Source organism: Tenrec ecaudatus, chromosome 14, assembly GCF_050624435.1.
Source record: "Tenrec ecaudatus isolate mTenEca1 chromosome 14, mTenEca1.hap1, whole genome shotgun sequence".
NCBI classification, from domain to species: Eukaryota; Metazoa; Chordata; class Mammalia; order Afrosoricida; family Tenrecidae; genus Tenrec; species Tenrec ecaudatus.
In genome coordinates, this window is record NC_134543.1 from 36,621,940 (window position 1) to 36,641,951 (window position 20,012).

Below are 20,012 nucleotides of genomic sequence, written 5' to 3' on the forward strand. Positions count from 1 at the left end.
GTCCAATATGTAATGCACTCCCCCACCAGAGCTCCTTCCCTCGGAGGTCAGTGGATTTGAAATGCCAACCATTGGGTTGGCCAAACATTTAACCATGGCCCCATCCAGGCTGCCTGATAACATGTGCAGGAAGGAAGGCTAGGAGGCAGCTGCTGCAGTTCTGAGAAATGACAGCACCTCAGACTGGACTGGTGGCATCCAAAGAAGCGATATGAAAAACAGGATATATTGAGAAGGCAGAATTCAGAACTGTACTTAATAACAAGCTGAAGGGGTTGGGGGGGTGAGAAAAAGAGACAAAGGTCACCCCCAGGTTTCTAAGTTGAGCCACTTGGAGATGAGGGTGCTGGCAGAACAATGGACTTGGAGAGAGAGGACGGGATGAGAAGGCAATGAGAACAGGAGTTAAAGGAAAATGCTAGACCTTCAGTAAGTTATGGAATACAGTGGGCTCAGATGAGTATGAGATGAAAAATGGGATGCAGTCGTGATAGGGAAGCCTGGGTGGGGCATCCAGCAAGCAAGGTAAGCACGGGCTTAGTAGGCACAAGTAACCCTGTAAATCAGTAAAACCTGTAAACAAGTAAATCGGGGACTGTACATGTGAAAAACGGCTTTCTGTCGGAAGGTGCTGTGGGGTTGGTAGGGAGACAGATGCCAGCCATACCTAGAAGCAGTCTTTGATGTGGTGGGGGGAAATGTGAAATTCTTCACTACAGGTTAGTAAGTAAGCACAAGTAAACCTGTGCTTAATTACTAAGTAATCTGACTGGATGGAAGGAAATATGTAGTTAAAGTGGAATACTTTTTTTAAGATGGGAAAGACTTAATATGGCTAGGAGCCACTCCAAAAGGAAAAAAGTAATAGTTCAAGGATCTTTCTTTTTAAAATATGGAGTGCCTCACGAATTTGCGTGGCATCCTTGCACAGGGGCCATGCTGATCTTCTCTGTATCGTTCCCATTTTAGTGTATGTGCTGCCGAAGCGAGCACAGTCCCAAGATCTTTCTATGGAATGCTTACTATGTATCAGTCACAGTATTTAGCACTTTCTAGGCATCATCTCTTTCAATATTCATAAAACATGGGTATCACTGTCCCTGATTAACATAGGAGGAAACTGAGGCTGACGTAATGTATATAACTAGGCCAAGAGTTCACAGTAACAGACCTCAAGTGTGAATCCAAGTACGTCTGATTACAGAAGTCATGCTCATCACCACTAGACGCCACAGAATAAGAGAGATGGGAATCAAAACCCCACCAAGGCGGAGGAGGATGGGCCCCAAAACTTTAGAAAAAGAAATAAAATGTTCTTCCTTATAACAGACAAGACAGAGTAAAGTAACCTGGTAGAAAGGTGTGTCATTTGGACGGCAGTTGGGGAGGGCGTCTTCCTTCGGAAATGGAGGTAGACATCTCCGTGTATCAGGACAGAACTGATGAGGAAAATGTTTGGGAACAGGAGAATATAACTGGAACTGTTATTCATTGATTCAACCGATATTTTTAGTACCTATTATCCTAGTCTAGATTGAGGTTACAGCTGTGCGATAAGCTAAATAGTGTGCCCCAAACTAGCCCCTCTAGCTTATTTGGATCAGACCTTTTTTTGGAATAGTGTCTTTGAAAATGTTATCAGTTAACATGAGTAAAACGCGCTTTGACTCAATAAATCTGGTATCCTTATAGAGCGGAGAGAGGAGGCACAACACAGAGGGAAAGTGGCATTGTAAAGACCAAAGCGGAGATCTGCGCTATGCGACCACAGAGCAAGGACCACCTAAAACAAGCAACAGCAAGCGCCCCATCAAGTCTTCCGAATGAGCACAGCCGGGGAGACAGTTTGATTCTGGACTGCTAGTCTGCAGAATTTTGAGAGAAGAAACTATTGTTATTTTCAGCCCGACCATTTCTGGTGATTTGTTCTGTTACTTCAAGCCATGTAGTTTCTGGTATTTGCTGTGGATTGATTGTGTCCCTGAAAAATAGATGCCCACTGGTGTAGGCTATGTGGTCATCCTCCAGTTTGTGAACTGATGTAACTCTTCTCCGTACTGTACATACGAACTGCGATGATGTCAGGGAGGCAGAATTAAAGGTTAGTGTTAATGAGGTAGTATATCATCTACAGGATTAGATTGTATCTTTTTTTATGATTGTAAATTGGGTGAACATTTATAGAGCAGATTCATTTTCCATTTAACAAAGCACACACATTTTATTTCTCATGTCATTGATTGCAAGTCCCTATAGTGTAACATCATTTATCTCACTTTCTCTCCCTGTATGTTGTTTCTACTCCTACTTTCTTTCTTCTAACTTTGTCTTTGGCTAAATGTTGTCCTTTTGATTTCAAATAGTTGGTTATTCTAAGGTGTGGGTGTATCTACCTCCCCAATGCTATTGTTCCCCCTTGAAAACCCATTATTTGTCTGAAAATTGAACCTTCCTTGAGTTCATTCCCAGATCTAAAGGGTGACTAAAGATCATACTTTAAGGTGCTTCCACCCATCTCTAGCTTACTAGTAAGCCTGTCCTTTTTTATGATTTGGGGGGGGGGGATTAGGATATCTTTTGAGTCAATCTCTTTTGAGATATAAAAGAGATTAAGCAAACAGGCAGAAATCAGAGGGTTCTGGCTACCATCAAGACACTGAGCCAGGAGCAGAACACAAAGTTTGAACCCAGGGTCCCTGGGCTAGGAATCTCCTAAACCCAGGGCAAGCTTGATGCCAAGACACAGGATAGCTCCAAAGAACCCAGGTTCACGGATGTTGGAAGGAGACAAAGACCTCTCTCCAGAAAGAATGAAGCTGCTTATAATTCTTTTCCAATTTATCTCACTAGTTCAGAAGTAAGGGCAGAGAAAGCTCAGATTGCCACCCTCACTCAGTTCAGGATCTCCCAGAAAATTTCGTATGTTGACATGAGAGAAATTAGAGCACGTGGAATCTTAACTGGAAAGGAAGAAGCGTAAAGAACTCAGCCCACATAAGTTACAAGTTCCCATGCGGCTGGCAGTTTGGCACGCAGTCTGGAAAGATGTGATGACATTAATTAGCAGAGCAGCGACCATCTGAATTTCAGAGGTAAGGTGAAAGTGGATAGAAAAGTAGTGTGGGTTGATTTTTAAAAATAACAAGGGGGAGAAGGGTGTTGAACAAGGATAATGGAAGAAATGGAGGTGCAGGTGAAGGTGGAGATGGGCAGGAAGAGGGAGGCAGGTGATAGAGTTAGATTATTGTGCCAACCTGGCCGATAAACACATGTGGGGTTAATTGAAGGGTGGAGGGATAAACAGCTCATTGAGCCTCGCCTTTAGAGTTCTCAGGTCTCCTGCTTTGTGATGATGGTTGGACCAGGGTTCAGCTGCCTTAGCCAGTTCGCTGCTTCAGCTGGCAAGGTGCACTCCCTGCAGGACATCCCCAAGGAGAAGCCGCCCATGCGGCCTACCCTGATGCAGCCCTGGTGCTGGAGCGGCCGTGTGGAGACCCCTGCCAGCACTGAGATACTTACACATTCACTGATTCAGCTTTCCTCCTGCAGTCAGCATCACAGTGTGTGTTTTGTGAGATGGAGGAGGACTTTGTGGATTGGTGTTGGACATATAGGTTAATGTTGGACTTGTGGGCTTGGGCAGCACTGGGCTAGGATGTTTTCTTGATGTGCACTTACCCTTAATATAAAACTCTCTCTTATACATGAGTTTCTGTGGATTTGTTTCTCTACAGTACCCAGACTCACACAGCAGGTGAGTGCCAGACAGCACAGTTGGTTTGGCTAGTTAAGAAGCCCTGGCGTAGCTGCTAAGTGAAAGGTCCGTGGTTTGAAGTCCCAGCCACTCGGCAGGAGGAAGATGTGTCAGACTGGTAAAGACTGACGACCTTGGGAACCTGGGAGGCAGTTCTACTCCGTCCTCCTATGAGTAGAAACTGACCAGGTTAATGGATTCGCTAGAGTCAAAGTAACTTCACAATGCCGAAGTCTCTTATAACATATGAAAAAGTGGGAGTGAGGAGCGGCAGGGAGGAGTCCGCAGACAACAACACTATGAAAGCATGAGGAGATTAGGAGGTCTAAGGTCAGAAGGAACCCCAGGGACACGGTACCTCAGGGGAGAATGAGGAGCCTCCAGCCAGAAAGCAAACCTTCATGAGCAGCCCACCAAAGCCGAAACTTCACACACGGGCTGCTAGGCCTGGCTTCGGATCGTGTGTGAAGTAACCACAGCTCTGAGTTTGATGTCCTCCATCTGTGTGTCCCTACTGCTCCAATTCCTGTATGTGACATTAACTGTCGGGAAGAAATACAAGAGAAACACTTGTCTGGAATAAACATCCTTCTAGACGAGTTTTGTTGGGTTTTTTTGAAGTGAAAAAAAGTAAAACTGCCATGTTGACATCAAAAGAGGAAAGCAGTTTATTTAGAGTCATTTGAACGAGGCCAACACAGTTTAAGGACCTGGGGGTATTCGTTTCCACCATCTGGTTATTGTCCCAAGTCCTCTGCGGAGACTGCCTTGCATCACAGGGTCCTTTGTGCATCTCCTCAGAAGGACAAGGTCCAGCCCTCCTTTTTTTTTTTTCTCTGCTTTAACATTCCCTCAATAAAAAGTGGTACGTCCAAGGTGGAAAATAAGTACTCCGCCACCAAAATCATGCTGTAAAAATGCATTTATTCACAGGGAAAGATGTTCTCACATCATTGCTGTGTGTTAAAAAGCACAACATACAAATAATATATTATGATAGCATTTTTGGAAATAATGTATTTTTTATGGAGGGATATAAAAAAGTCTGAACTAATATTCAGCCCAAACTTTAGTGGTAGGAGTGACACAGTGGATAAGATGATAACCACAAGATCAAGGTTCAAGCCTACCAACTGTCGTGGGAGAAAGCTGAGGCACTCTGCTCCTGTAAGAATTTACAGTCTGAGAAACCGACAGAAGGTCGTTACTAGGAGCCCTGCTGGCGGAGTGGTTACTGGTTGGGCTGCAAACCGCAAGGTCAGCAATGAGAAACCACCAGTCTCTCCTTGGGAGAAAGACAAGGCTTTCTACCCCCAGAAAGCACTGTAGTCTTGGGAAACCCACAGCGGCAGTTCTAACCTGTCCTGTAGGGTCACTGTGAGTCAGAATCGACTCAATGGCACTGAGTTTATGAAGGTATTGGACTTTTATTACAGTTACAGGCAGTTTTTCTTTCAACATTTAGTCCTCTGAATTTTTTTCCTACAAAGAACTGCATTTCTAGTATCATATTAAAAGTCATATAAGCGATTAAAAAAGAACATTAAAAATGAAAAGAATAAAAGAGTTGGGACTGTCCTCATCACCTATTTAGATGTGAGCTAGTAATTAAAACACAACCCATTAGTGGTCTCGAGCAACTCAAATTTTCAATGTATTTTTCAGAATGAAAAAAATATATATCCAATACCTTATCTATACATTATTAAATATCTAATAAATATTTTAACACAAAAAATACTGCAGTGTAGATAGCTAATTGTCCCCAATGCTCTTTTTCTAATATTAAGAAACCCAATTTTTGTTAAGTATATGAGTACCTAACCAAAAGACAAGTTCTTTTTTTAAGATTTAAAATTTTATTTATTTATTTTTAAATACTTTTATTGAGGGCTCTTACATCTCTTATCACAATCCATACACTCACCCAGTGTGTCAAGCACATTTTGCACATATGCCGCCAATCATCATTCTCAAAGCATTCTCTTCCCACTTGAGCCTCTGATATAAGCTTCCCATTTCTTCCCCCTTCCTCCCCCACCTGTCCTCCTCATGAATCTTGATAAGTTATAGATTATTATTTTCATATCTTACATCATCCTCCATTGCCCCTCACCCACTTTTCCATTGTTTGTCCCCCTGAGAGAGGGTTATAGGTTGATCCTTGTAATCGATTGCCCCTTTCTCCCCCACCTTCCCGTAATCCTCCTCGTATCTCTACTTTCATTGTTGGTCCTGAGGGGTTTATCTATACTGGATTCCCTGTGTTGCCAGCTCTTATCTGGAGCAGTGTGCATGTTCTGGTCTAATCCGATTTGTAAAGTAGAACTGAGGTCATGATAGTGGGGGGAAGGAAGCAGCAAAGAACTAGAGCAAAACTGTGTGTTTCATCGGTGCTATACTGCACCCTGACTGACTCATCTCTTCCCTTTGACCCCTCTGTGAGGGGATGTCCAATTGCCTGCAGATGGGCATTGGGTCTCTATTCCATGACCCCCGCCCCAACCAGTCACATTAGGTATGATTTTGTTCTGGGTCTTAGATGTCTGATACCTGATCCCATAAACACCTCATGGTCACACAGGCTGGTGTGCTTCTTCCATGGGGGCTTTGTTCCTTCTCAGCCAGATGGCCACTTGTTTATCTTCAAGTCTTTAAAACCCCACGTGCTATATCTTTTGATAGCCGGGCACCATCAGCTCTCATCATCACATTTGCTTATGTACCCATTTTAAAAATCAAGTTTTGGAGGTCATCCTTGCAGATAGTTCTAGTCATGTAACCAAAATTCGGTCATACAGTAAGTATTGTGTTCAAATAACCAGAAGTATCATTAAAGGGAGGGGTATGCTGTGTTATTTAAATCTTTAGGTTAATATGCCCTTTTCCATGACACTCCCATGTTTGTACTCTATGGCCCACCCTTCTCCTATCTAAATCTTCTTAGCATTACATCTTGCTGCTGCTCAGCACTTCATCCCAAGACACTTGTACAATGAATGGCCCATGGTCCTCCTAGTCTGACTGGGACTAAGCACGTCAGCACTTCATCCCAAGACTCTTGTACAATGAATGGCCCATGGTCCTCCTAGTCTGACTGGGACTAAGCACGCACAGCAAATACATCGCGATCCCTCCATTTAGCTCAGGCCCGACAGTCACCCAAAGGAATCATATTATCTGATTCACTACTCTACCCGAAGGAGCCTGGTGTCACACTGGGTTACACAATGGGCTGCTAACCACAAGACTTCGCAGTTCGAAGCCACCAGCCATTGCAAACATATACAGTCTGAAAGATTAGCAGTCTCATAAACTCAAAGAAGCAGTTCAACTCTGTCTTATTGGGTCACTATGTGTCAGAATTGACTTCCTGGCAGTGCATTTACTCTACTCAAGCATTTTTCTCAAACGAGAGGTCAATTGAGAAAATATGACTCACCGGGAGCCTTCAGTTTATGGGCAGAGGCTGGTTAAAAAGAGGAGGTTAAAAGGAGGGGTAGGGATTCCAGAAGTCAGAGGGATAAAGAGCCCCAGGGCTCCCAATTCGGGGAGGGTGTGGCATTGTGGTCAGAGACCCCACACTGTTCCGTGTCTACACAGAAAATAAAACCCCTTTCTGTTTCTTTGACACTAAGTGTGTGCTTTATTTCAATTGGCTACTAAAAGGACCCACGCGTTTGGGCAACAAAATTTTGTTCTTTCTCCCTGCCAGCTCTCCTGATGATCCAAAAGCTGAAGCTTAAGCAGCTGTCTTACCATAAGAAAACATACTAAGCATGCGGGATCAAGACAGTAGATCGTTTTTTATTATATGTAACATCCTTCCCAATATATTATCTATTCTATTCGATAACTTTGTCAGCAATGGTCATAAAAGAATAAATAACTAAAATTGGTAAATAAGGAAAAGTCACCAAACCAAATGGACTTGTCTCAATCTTCCTACTTGAATTCCCCACAGAATCTGATCATGTAAACCATTCCATCTTTCTGAAACTCTATTTTCGATTGGATCAATATTTTATAGGTTTTGTTTCTCCTTTTCTTGCTGGCTCCCTTTCTGTTTGCTTACAGGGCTCCTTTAGTGTTGAATGCCCAATGCCCTTAAGTTGTTTTGGCCAGGATTTAAGGATTTTGTGTGTGTTTAAAGGCTGTTTCAGTAATCACAATTTCTCTGAAGCATTCAGTCACTCACGTATTGGTGAGTGCCTAATCACTACTCATTTATTGAATGCTTACTATATGCCAGGAACTTTACATATTTTATCTCTATATCCACCCCCACAAACTTATTGTGACCATTTCAGAGATGGGAGGCTGAGTCACAGGCCCCACAGCTGGTAAGGAAAGAGTCAAACTTTGAAGCTCAGGTTTAGAACAAATGGCACACGCCAATCTCTGTCTCAAGAGGTTGACAGTGCCTCAGAGAGGCAATCTGGGCAAACAAAGAGTTCAAGAATACAGAAGTTTAATGACAAAAACATAAGATAAAAAATTAGAAGGACTGCGCGTTAGGCGGGAGCGATCATCCTGAGTTCAAGAGATCAGGAATTGCTACGACTTTTCCCTCATAAAAATCTAGAGAATTATTTTAAAGCCCAATCTCTGCTAAAACCCATCCAACACAGAGTAAATAAAGCAGTAAGCGACATACCAACCTTGAAAGAACAGTAAAACATAATAGAACTTGCTTTGATATTTAAATTAGTACATTCAAAAAGTCATCAATGAGGTATTTTCCCCCTAGTAAATATGCTACAGGTGGTTTGTTTCATGCACCTTAATCTTCAAAGGAAAAAAGAATCACACAGAAGATCAGCTTTTCTAAACTGTCTACTAAAGTTAACTTGTTAGTGACCAAGAAAGGTCAGGGGAATACAAAATTATTTTCTGTAGTTGAGTGAAATTAGATTATCTTGTAGCTGAAGAAATATATCGTTGGAAAGCAGAGTTTCAGACCAGTTCATTCTGGTGCATTTGAAAAGGTGTGGGGCATTCTTTCACAAGGAAAGACGGGCCATAACTGGTCACAGTAAATTTTAACAATGCACAGGTTCAACAGGCATTGGAAGCACACATGACTCAGATTCAAATTTGGAACAATTTGCCTTCAATTTTCTTACAGTGATAACTAGCTGCTAAACTACTCAGCAGGTTTTGAAAATGGGTATGTCTCAAGTTAAAAGCTATATATTAAATATAAGTTGCTTTTTAAAAAATTCAAGACTTTCCATAGAAATTTAGGACAGCCTACATATACATAAGATCTCAGGGGGAAAAGGAATCCAATGTTGATCTATGAAAAACAAATTCAATTTGTATACACACTATCAGTTGTTAAACATTTAATTTTTGTAATAAAAAGATTTATATTGTTATTGATCTTTAATGTAGTGAAAAAAGAACTGATTCATTTTTATTTTAGGAATTTAAAATTATATTTATTTTGTAAAAGTTTAAAATTACTTTTTATGTTTTGCTCTTTTGGAAACTTGGAACATGAAGGAAAGTTTTTTTTTTAATTTTTTAACATTTTATTAGGGACTCATACAACTCTTATCACAATCCCTACATATATATACATCAATTATATAAAGCACATCTGTACATTCCCTGCCCTAGTCATTCTCAAAGCATTTGCTCTCCACTTAAGCCCCTTTGCATCAGGTCCTCTATTTTCCCCTCCCTCCCTGGTTCCCCCTCCGTCATGAGCCCTTGATAATTTATAAATTATTATTTTGTCATATCTTGCCCTGTCCGGCGTCTCCCTTCACCCCCTTGAAGGAAAGATATTTTTAAAAGAACAAAAACTTATCCTCATCATCACCAAACCCTAATATTTCCTTTTTCAATTAGCACATTTTCTATATTTTTAGGAAATTTGGATCATTCTACATAAATAGATATTCAGCATGTTTTTCTTTTCTTTTAACTTATTTGATATTTTCTCACGGTATTACAAAACATTTAAAGAAGCCAATTTTAATTTCAGAAAATATTCCAAGGAGTTTACTTAACCACAATCCACTTTAAACAATTTTGTTACTTCCAACTTTTTGATGTGATTAGCAATGCTCAGATAAGTATCTTGGTTGGTGGTCCTGATTCACAGATACGTTATTTGGCTTTGTTTGCTTATACACCCCTTTAAAAATGTAAAATCATCCTCGGCTTGTGGGGGGCACACAAACAGGCACTGGGCCACAATTTGTCCAACCGATCATTCTATTTGTTGGGAAATATGGACTACTAGAAGTTAAAACTCAGAAATGCATCTTTTTTATAATAGTATTTATAGTTCTACCAAGTTAAGAAAGCATCATTTCTGGCTCCAGCCTATCATTTTCCACTAAAAGCACAAGACAAGCGTGTCTGAGCTGGTTCTGCTGATGAATGAAAATGTAGGCCGTAATTCCCATTACTAATAAATGTCTCTTCCTGGTGATGCTCACCTACTCTGAGGAGGTCGCAAAGCAATCTGCAATGAAGTCTGGAAGACATGATCTTTTCAGGGGCTAACTGCTTCTCCAGGCATCTTACATGGATATATCTCTCTGTTTGTTTACTGTGACTCGTGACAGCCCATGCCATTGATAAAACACTGCACACCGCTAACCCTCCATGTCCATGCTTTGCAAGAAAATGTGTATTATTCTTGGCAGGAAATGATGGAAATGGGTAAAAATAGCCAGACTACCTTCATATGTAAGTGAACTGGAATTTTTCAGGAACAGTTTCCCCTAGTAAATTTTGTCTACACACAGCTTAATCAACCAACAAATTTACAGCTGTTAACAGGTTGTGCCTCTGTATTCTCCAGCATATAAATAAACTTGTGAATCAGAACAGAGAGAGATTCAGAGGACAGTTGTTTAAACTGGAGTTGGCGCAGCCGCTGTCTAACTGCAGTAAAAGGAGCTGTCAAGGAGAACCATAATCGGAGTGCAACAGTTGTTTTTCAGTTTCTGCAAACATTTCTGTGATCACCTAAAACCAAAGTTATATGATCTCATTTAAAAGACTCTGCCCAATCTAATGCCAACTCAAACATGAGTCCTTTAAAATTGTGGTTCTAAATTAGGAAGAGGCTAATTAAATCCAAATTGGAAGGGGAAAGATTTTTGAGAGCTTATAAATCAGAAGGCCCTTAAAACTGGAATGGGCATGAGAGTGGGAAAATGAAGTCATGTATACATAAAAAAAAATTATTCATTTTGCTCAGGAATGTAAAAGTAAATAAAGTTGAAGTAGGTAAGAACTAATAAGTACAGCTTCATTGATAGCCCTCTTTACAAACAGAATAGATATGAATTGATTGCCAGTAGCAAAAGGTATTGGCAATAACCTTATTAATAAAAACTACTTGTCTTGCTGAATTAATTAGTTGAAACCATCAACAGAGAGAAATGACTAATCCAGTCCTTTTAAAAAATCACAGCTAGCCAATTTATATACACCAATTTTGAAAGCTCCTAGAAAATTGAAAGTATTTTTTCAAGGCATCTGATATTTTCTAGATTTTACAGGACTCTACACTTCTTTCCTCCAAAAGATCAAAGTACCTCATATGCACCACTTCCTTTTATATATAGACATAACAGGGCAGGCAATCATACAGGAAACTCTATACCCTATCACTCATAAATAGTGAACCTATATTACCTTATAATTGACAAACTCTATTATTATTATAAGCTGGGCTTAAACAATAGCATGCCTTGTAAGAAATCCAAATTTTATAGTAGAGACGCCAAAGATATATAACATTTTCCAAATTCTTTTTTTCCTCAATCAGTTCCAGGATGCCTTCAAACTACGTGCCCACAGTAGAAGCTAATCAGAAGAAATAGCTCAGCTGTATATATTTTCAAAATACTGAGCCCAAGACCCCAAAATACTTAAAATCATGACATTTAAAGTGCAAGAGTTCTTCTGAATTCTTCTAACACAAAATGCAACAATGCAACTTATTGTTCCACGACTTTATATGCTGGTATAAGAAAAGCAAGGAGATATATTTGGTCTACATGAAAGGATGATACAGGGCCTCAAACAAATACTAGCTTCTCCAACGAAGCTCCACTCTGAAGACCCAATGATCTTTGCTCTGGACTTCTAGAGCATCTGTCGACTGCATCACACTGGCAAGCTCTTGATTATATATTTGTTGGTACTTATTCCAAGCCATTTCTTATGTTGCTCTATACCTTTAGAATCTTCCAGCAAGTATCATATTATTGCCATGGAAAGGTACGTTCCAATCAGATTTAAAGAGGTTTGACTACCAGGTTGCAGGGTTTTGCACTTAGTTCACTGAAATCATAATATTTGAAGAAGACAAAAAACTAGAGGTTTTGTGCAAGTTGGGTTGAAGATTTTTGAGAATGGAGGCATACACACATGAAAACATCAAGAGACTGTTGGTTCTATTGTCTACAAACCAGGTGATCCATGTCTGAATTAGAATATAGAAGAAGAAATCAAAATGGGCCGAGCAGCCAAGGAGCAGATTGAGGAAGCCAGAGAATAAAATCACCACTGGCAGTTTATTAAATATGAGAATAAGATGGCTAGAAGTATAAAAGACCATTCATTTCGATTCAACAAACATTTCAGAAGACCCTGTGTAGTGTGCCAAACAAGCGTAGTGCCTGTGACGTAACAGATCCCAATGATGCTGTCCCTTCCTCCTGAAACATTCTTCCCCCATGCGCTCCTATGCCCCTTGCAATCCTAACAATCCTTGTTATTTGGGGCCAACTGTTGCAGCCACTGTGTCAGTCTGTCTTGTTGAAGACTTTCCTATCTTATGCTGACAAATGTCCTTGTTTTTCTCACAGTGCACAGTAAGTTCAGTATGTTTTGCCAACACAATAGTTCAAAGGTATCCATTCTTCTTTGATCTCCCTTATTCAATGTCCTGCTTTCACATATAGAGGAGGCAACTGAAAATATCATGGCTAGGGTCAGATGTACCTTAGTCCTCAAGAAGAGCACCCTGCTTTTCTTTTTTCTACACTTTAAGGAAGTTTTTGCAGATTTGCCTAACATGACACATCCTTTGATTACTTGTATGCTGCACTTCCATGCACATTATGAATCCAAGTACAATTAAATTTTTAAAAACCTCAATCTTTTCTCCATTTATCATGATGTTGCTTATTGATCCAGTGGTGAGGATTTATTGCTTTATGTTGAGTTATAATCAATAATGAAGGCTGTAGACTTGGACGTTCATCAGGAAGTGCTTTGAGTCTTTGCTTTCACTCAGCCATACTAGATACTAGAACTATATAAGTGAACCAGACAAAAATACTTGCTCTCCAGGATTTTACATTTTTGTGGGGGGAAAAAGACAAGGAAATTTTTACATTTTATGGGGATGGGGGGAAGACAAGGAAATAGAGTGATATGCAGTACCATTATTGTACTTTAGTAAAGAGGACATTGAGGGGATCAATAACAAGATCAGATAGCTATTAAGTTACAGGGTAGACATTTGAACCCCAAAAGCCTGAATCCTAAACTCATTCTTTAACTTTGTTAGCTTTTTCCCTAAATGATAAAGTCTCCCCAGGGACCCACCGAATGGCAGTTCTTTCTTTGTTATGACCTTAATGCCAATACAAGGCACACGATTGATGCAAAACAAGGTTCAATGAACCTCAGTTTCAAAATCACCATCATAATTAAAGGAACCATGATCTTAAAAAAGATGTGGAACACCTCACTCAAATAAATCCTATTTAAATAGTAAAAAAATATATTTACATATGTACATACCTTTATTTAGACCTCTATAAATGCCCTTTGCCTCCTAACTCATTCCTCTATTTCCTTTGACTTTCCTCTTGTCCCACCATCATGCTCATCTTCATTTGGATGGGGAAATAGATCTATGTGCATATATTTATAGACTTAGTCTTAAAGTAGCAGAAGGACATTGGTCCTCCACTCAAGTACTCCCTCAATGCAAACATACTTTCTTCTATTAAATTGGCATTCTATGATGCAAATCTTCCCGACACAATTGCTGAAGACAAAGTGGGTGAATAAGCAAATGTGGTGAGGAAATTTGATGGTGCCCGGCTATCAAAAGATATAGCATCTGGGGTCTTAAAGGTTGAAGGTAAACAAGTGGCCATCTAGCTCAGAAGCAACAAAGCCCACATGGAAGAAGCACACCAGCCTGCGTGATCATGAGGTACCGGAGGGATAAGTTATCAGGCATCAAAGAACAAAAAATCATATCATTGTGTGCTCACCTCCATGATAGGATCGCTGAAGACAAATGGGTGCATAAGTAAATGTGGTGAAGAAAGCTGATGGTGCCTGGCTATCAAAAGGTATAGCGTCTGAGGTCTTACTTAAAGACTTAAAGGTAAACAAGCAGCCATCTAGCTCAGAAGCAACAAAGTCCACATGAAAGAAGCACATGAGATGTCAAAGGGATCAAGTATCAGGCATCTTCGGAACAAAAAAATCATATAACATTGTGAATGAGGCGGGGAGTGTGGAGTGGAGACCCAAAGCCCATTTGTAGGCCACTAGACAGCTCCTTACAGGAGGGTATTGGGGAGGAGACGAGCCAGTCAGGGTGCGATGTAGCAACGATGAAACATACAACTTTCCTCTAGTTCCTAAATGCCTCCTCCCTCCCCCCACTATCATGATCCCAATTCTACCTTATAAATCTGGCTAGACTAGAGGATGTACACTGGTACAGATAGGAACTGGAAACACAGGGAATCCAGGGTGATGATCCCTTTAGGACCAGTGGTGTGAGTGGTGATACTGGGAGAGTGGAGGGAGGGTGGGTTAGAAGGGAGAACCGATTACAAGGATCTACATGTGACCTTCTCCTTGGGGGACGGACAACAGAAAAGTGGGTGAAGGGAGACGTCGGACAGGGCAAGATATGACAAAATAAGAACTTATAAATTATCAAGGGTTCATGAGGGAGAGAGGAGGGGAAAAAATGAGTTGCTGATTCCAGGGTCTTAGGTGTAGAGCAAATGTTTTGAGAATGATGAGGGCAGTGAATGTACAAATGTGCTTTACATAATTGATGTATGTATAGATTTTGATAAGAAGTTGTATGAGACCCTAATAAAATGATTAAAATAAATCAATAAAGAGTAATAAAAAATTTAAGCTCACAATTATAAATAAAATGTATTATGTAGAGGTAAAAGTGATCGATTTTGAAGGTGGTTGCAGGCACATGAAGTGCTGCTCCAATGAGCCTAAGGGCTATCCGTGCAACCTGTTCCCCAGCTTCTGGGATGGTGGAAGGAGAGGGATTAAACTAAGAGGGAGAGGAATCGCAAAGTTATCATTACACAGATGTGAACAAACAAACTGGTGACAAGTTAGCATTACATTTGAGGATTTATTGGCACTATTCGCCCACGCATTTTCTTCATTGTAAATCATTAGGGTCTAAAATACTTAGAGTTTGAAAGCTGCTTCCTATCACTTAGCAAACTAGTTCACAACTGTCAGCACTTCAGCTCATAAACCAAAGGAAGTAAATCCCAGGGCTATATGAGAGAAATTCTCATTGCGTCATAATAAGCCATTTCATCTGTATAAAACATCTTATTCATAATTACTGCACAGGGTTTATTTTTTTCTAACTTAAAAGCAATACATATTCTTTTTTTTCAGTCTAGCAAATTCAGAGATATAGAAGGAAGAAAATTTAGTTCCATTTAGAACGCATCATCCAAAGATCAACACTGTTAATATGATGATGTGTCTCCTTCCAGACGTTTTTCTTTGTGTGGGCATGTGTTGATGTTTGTCCTTTCGTTTACAATTGGTGTGTCTATATTTTAAATTCTGGCCAGCTTTGTGCCTTGCTAGCTTTCACATAACATTAACACAACATGAAAAGCAATTTGGCTATATTTAAAAATACAATTTTCAAATGGCAAAATAGTTTTCTCTATGTAATTAATCATCCCCCTTTTGTTAGTTCCAATTTTGTGCCATTAAATATGAAGTGCAAGAAAAGTCATTGTATTAAGTCAATATGTAAAATCATAGTGATTTTCTCATGATAAATTACAAAAAGTAAAACCACCAGATCAAATTATTTGAATATACTGTATAAAATTTGATAAGGGTTAACAAATATCTTTTGTAAATTTATATCTCCACTATTTAGCAATATGGGAATTTCATCTCATACTCACCCACAAAAGGAACTATACATTTTTTAAAAGTACAATTGGTATAAAATAACATGTCACTATTTTCATGTCACTATTTCACTAATGAAATGAGATTTTTTTTCTGACACTTTATTTCGTCTCCTATAATTAATATCTTTATACAACCAACTACTTTTCTACTAGTTTTTTTCTTTCATTAATAGAAAATAATATTTGTACATACACCAATATCTGCCCTTTAGAAACACAAATGTTATAAATATTCTTACCCCATATTGGCTTTTCTATTTTTCTAATATAACAGTATTTAAATTTTTCAAATACACTATATACCAGCATTTTCTCATCAATATGTTCCACTGAATTTTTCCTTAAAAAAACCATAACATTTTTGTCATATATTTGAGAAAGAGTGACCAAAATGTATATACATGTGTGTTTGCATCAGGAAAATCTACAGGTAAAATTCAGCAAAGTGCAGAAAGTATCTAATGTAGAAATCCCAATCATACAGCTATAACCTTCCACACAGGTATACATTTATTCTCTCTTTTCATTACACACAAAGGAATCCCCCAATTCCAAGGATAAAAATGAGAATCACAATATAATATTTTTTAGAAATGTAAAATTGATTGAACAAACAAAATTCAATCAATATAACATAACATACTAGTAGAATAAAGGGAAAAACACAGGGGCACTGCTTTGAATTAAACTGTAGCCCAAAAAATGTATTTGTTGTAAATCCTTAACTCTGGTGACACTGTGGGATAAGCACTGGGCTATCAACCATGAGATGCACGGTTCAAATCCACCAGCCATACCAATGAAGAAAAATGAGGCTCTCTTCTCCCACAAAGATTCACACTGTTGGAACCCTACATAGTTCCACTATGAGTCAAAATCAATTGGGTGACAATGGATTATACCTATAATCATAATCCCATTTGGAAACGGGTTCTCTTTGTCATGGTACTAAGGGAAAAATTAGTGTTAGATGTCTCGAGTGAATTTCTTTGTGATACCAGGAACTTAAACATGCAAGCAAAAAAGAAAAAGCAGTGACAAAATTAGAAAGATGCTAGGAAGAATGGCATGGGGGCCAAATCTGACCTCCTCCAGCTCCCATTACCAAGTGTCACAAGGCAGGGGTCAGACAGGTCTCCACTCTCCAACTTGCTCAATACAAATCTGATCACATATTCCATTGTGTGGATAAGCACATTTTATTTATCCATTCTGCTACTAAGGGATTTTTGTACAGCTTCCAGTTTTTGACTATTTGTTCTGCTTGTAAAAATTCACTAAGTTGTATATTTATGACTTATTTTTCCCTTATATTTATGTCAATTTTTTTCATCTACATTAAAAAATAAAAAGTGTCACCTTAAAAATAGAGAAAAATGGAAAAAGCTAACCAATCTCCCACATCTAATATGAAAGTATAACTTTCGTATCAAAACCAGAAAGATAGACAGTTTGAAAGAAAAATAATTCCTAAACAAAATTTTAGCAAAAGAAATCAAGCTTGAGGGAAGGGGGGAAGGGGAGGGAGGGAAAAAAAAAAAAGAGGACCTGATGCAAGGGGCTTAAGTGGAGAGCAAATGCTTTGAGAATGATTGGGGCAGGGAATGTATGGATGTGCTTTATACAATTGATGTATGTATATGTATGGATGGTGATAAGAGTTGTATGGGTCCCTAATAAATTGTAAAAAAAGAAAAGAGGAGAAAAAAATGATTAGGGCAGGGACTGTACAGATGTGCTTTATACAATTGATGTATGTATATGTATGAACTGTGATAAGAATTGTATGAGCCCCTAATAAATTGTTAAAATTAAAAAAAAATTTTTTTAAAGATTAAAAAAAAAAGAAAATGATTAAGGCAAAGAATGTACAGATGTGTTTTATACAATTGATGTATGTATATGTATGGATTGTGATAAGAGTTGTATGAGCCCCTAATAAAATGTTTTTTAATTAAAAAAAATAAAATAAAAAAAGAAATCAAGCTATATATTCTTGTTAAATGACAGAGCAGAATGTATCTGGGAATACAATACCAGTTTAACATTAGAAAGTCCATTAAAATAACTTACCACATTAACGGAACTAAAGAGGAAACTTAACTGAAGTTCCCCAGTGGATACAGATAATCTCAAAACAAACGCACTGCCATGAAGTCGATTCTGACTTAGAGCATTCCTGAACAGTGTTTCTGAGACTGTCAATCCAGAAAGGAAGAGACAGCCTGATCTGTGTCCTGCAGCGCAATCTCCAACTTTGTAACCAACAGCCTAACCCACAATGCCACCGGGGCATTTATCAAATTTGATATGAATTCATTACTTATTTAAAATGTCAGCAACCTTTCCATAAAGATAAACTTTCTAAAGTGAAGTGATGTCTTGGCTTAATCTTTTTCGATTAGAAACATGTCAGGGCCCCACTGTCAACACCTCAACAATACAGATGTGCATGGTTTAGAAAGGAGGAGACCAAAAATGATCATTGTTCACATACGACATAACTCTCTATGGAAAACCCAAGAAAATCTACAAATGATTAGAACTGATAAACAAGCAAAACACTACTGCTAGATATAAAATTCCATATACAGCCCCTTTGAACCCATGATAAAAATAATTCAGATGTCTTTTGTCAAATTATTTGGCTTTAAGTCTACTAAAAGCCAAAAAGTCTAAAAAAAAGACCTGCAAGATCTTTGTAAATAATATGATAACATACTTGAATGATAGGTAAGAAGGCCTAAATAAGAGACAACATTTGGGGGAACTCATGGAAAAATGAGTTTGGATGGGAAAACATATGTTAATTCTCCTACATTTACCCTATAAATATATGCATAAGTGTAAAAGCACAAGAAGATTTGTTGTGTGGGGGAGCTCACCACAGAAGAAAATAAGAGACTTTCAAATGACTGATATCAGTAACAGAGAGGACTTTATTAACAACTGGAATGAAATTTGGAGAGTGATAGTTGGTTTTACTCTGTACCCCATGTATGGTCTCATCATTTTCAGAGACAATACCTTTTTCCATGAGTACTATTTCTTCCCATTCCCAGACTTATGAAAAAAAACACAAATAATCACCATGTTGTTGTTGTTGTTGTGGGCCATTGAGTTGGTTCAGACTCATACTGACCCTACGTACAACGGTGTGAAACACTGCCCAGTCCTTTGCCACCCTCAAAACTGTTTCTATGTTTAAGCCCACTTTTGGAGAAACTGCACCAATCCATCCAGTTGAGCGTCTTCCTCTTTTTCAGTGACAGTCTGCTTTACCAAGCACAATGCCCTTCTTCAGGGACGAATCATATCTCCAAAGTACATCAAATGAAGTCTAGCCATGCTTGCTTCTAAGGACCATTCTGACTGTACTTCTTCCCATATAGACCTGTTTGTCTAGCAGTTCATAATATATTTAATATTCTTCTCCAACTCCATAATTCAAAAACATGAATTTTCTTTCAGTCTTCCTTATTCATTGTCCAGTTGTCACATGTGTAAGAGCCAGGTGAATACATTATGGCTTGAATCAAGAGCCAGTTAGTCCACAAAATGATACCTCATTGCTCGTTAAAGAGATTTTTTGCATTTTGCCAATGCAATACATCATTTGATTTCTTAACTGCCGCTTCTGTGGGTGCTGATTGTGAATTTAAGTAAAATGAAATTCTTGACGACTTCAATAATTTCTATCTTTCTAAGAATGTTGCTTAATTTTAAGTCCAGTTGTAAGAATAATTGTTTATGTCAAAATGGTGTCCACCCTTTATGCAACACAGAATGAATACCTAGAGGTATCTGTTATTATAAAATGAACCCAGCTCATCCAGGAAATTATCTGTTTCTTTTTTTTATTAAATCATTAGATAGTACAGAAAATAATCATTTAAAAGAAAAACCCATAGTGGACAAATCTTAGTCCTAACAAAACAAAATGCTTTAATTTAGAATTCTCTATCTAAAGAAATATAGAAAGTACATAACCTATAGATTTTACTCAACCTGTGACAGTAGTCACAATAATCATGAACGCATAAGTG

General features: G+C 38.7%; 1 protein-coding gene and 1 non-coding gene across 3 annotated transcripts in view; both read right to left on the minus strand.

The window, feature by feature from the left end:
• The window catches only part of RAD51B (RAD51 paralog B), a 747,597-nt gene that overhangs the window by 546,785 nt on the left and 180,800 nt on the right, over positions 1-20,012 (minus strand). The window lies entirely within an intron of this gene.
• Positions 887-993, minus strand: LOC142427001 (U6 spliceosomal RNA). Its single transcript, XR_012779848.1, has one exon. It is a non-coding gene; the product is annotated as a U6 spliceosomal RNA (small nuclear RNA).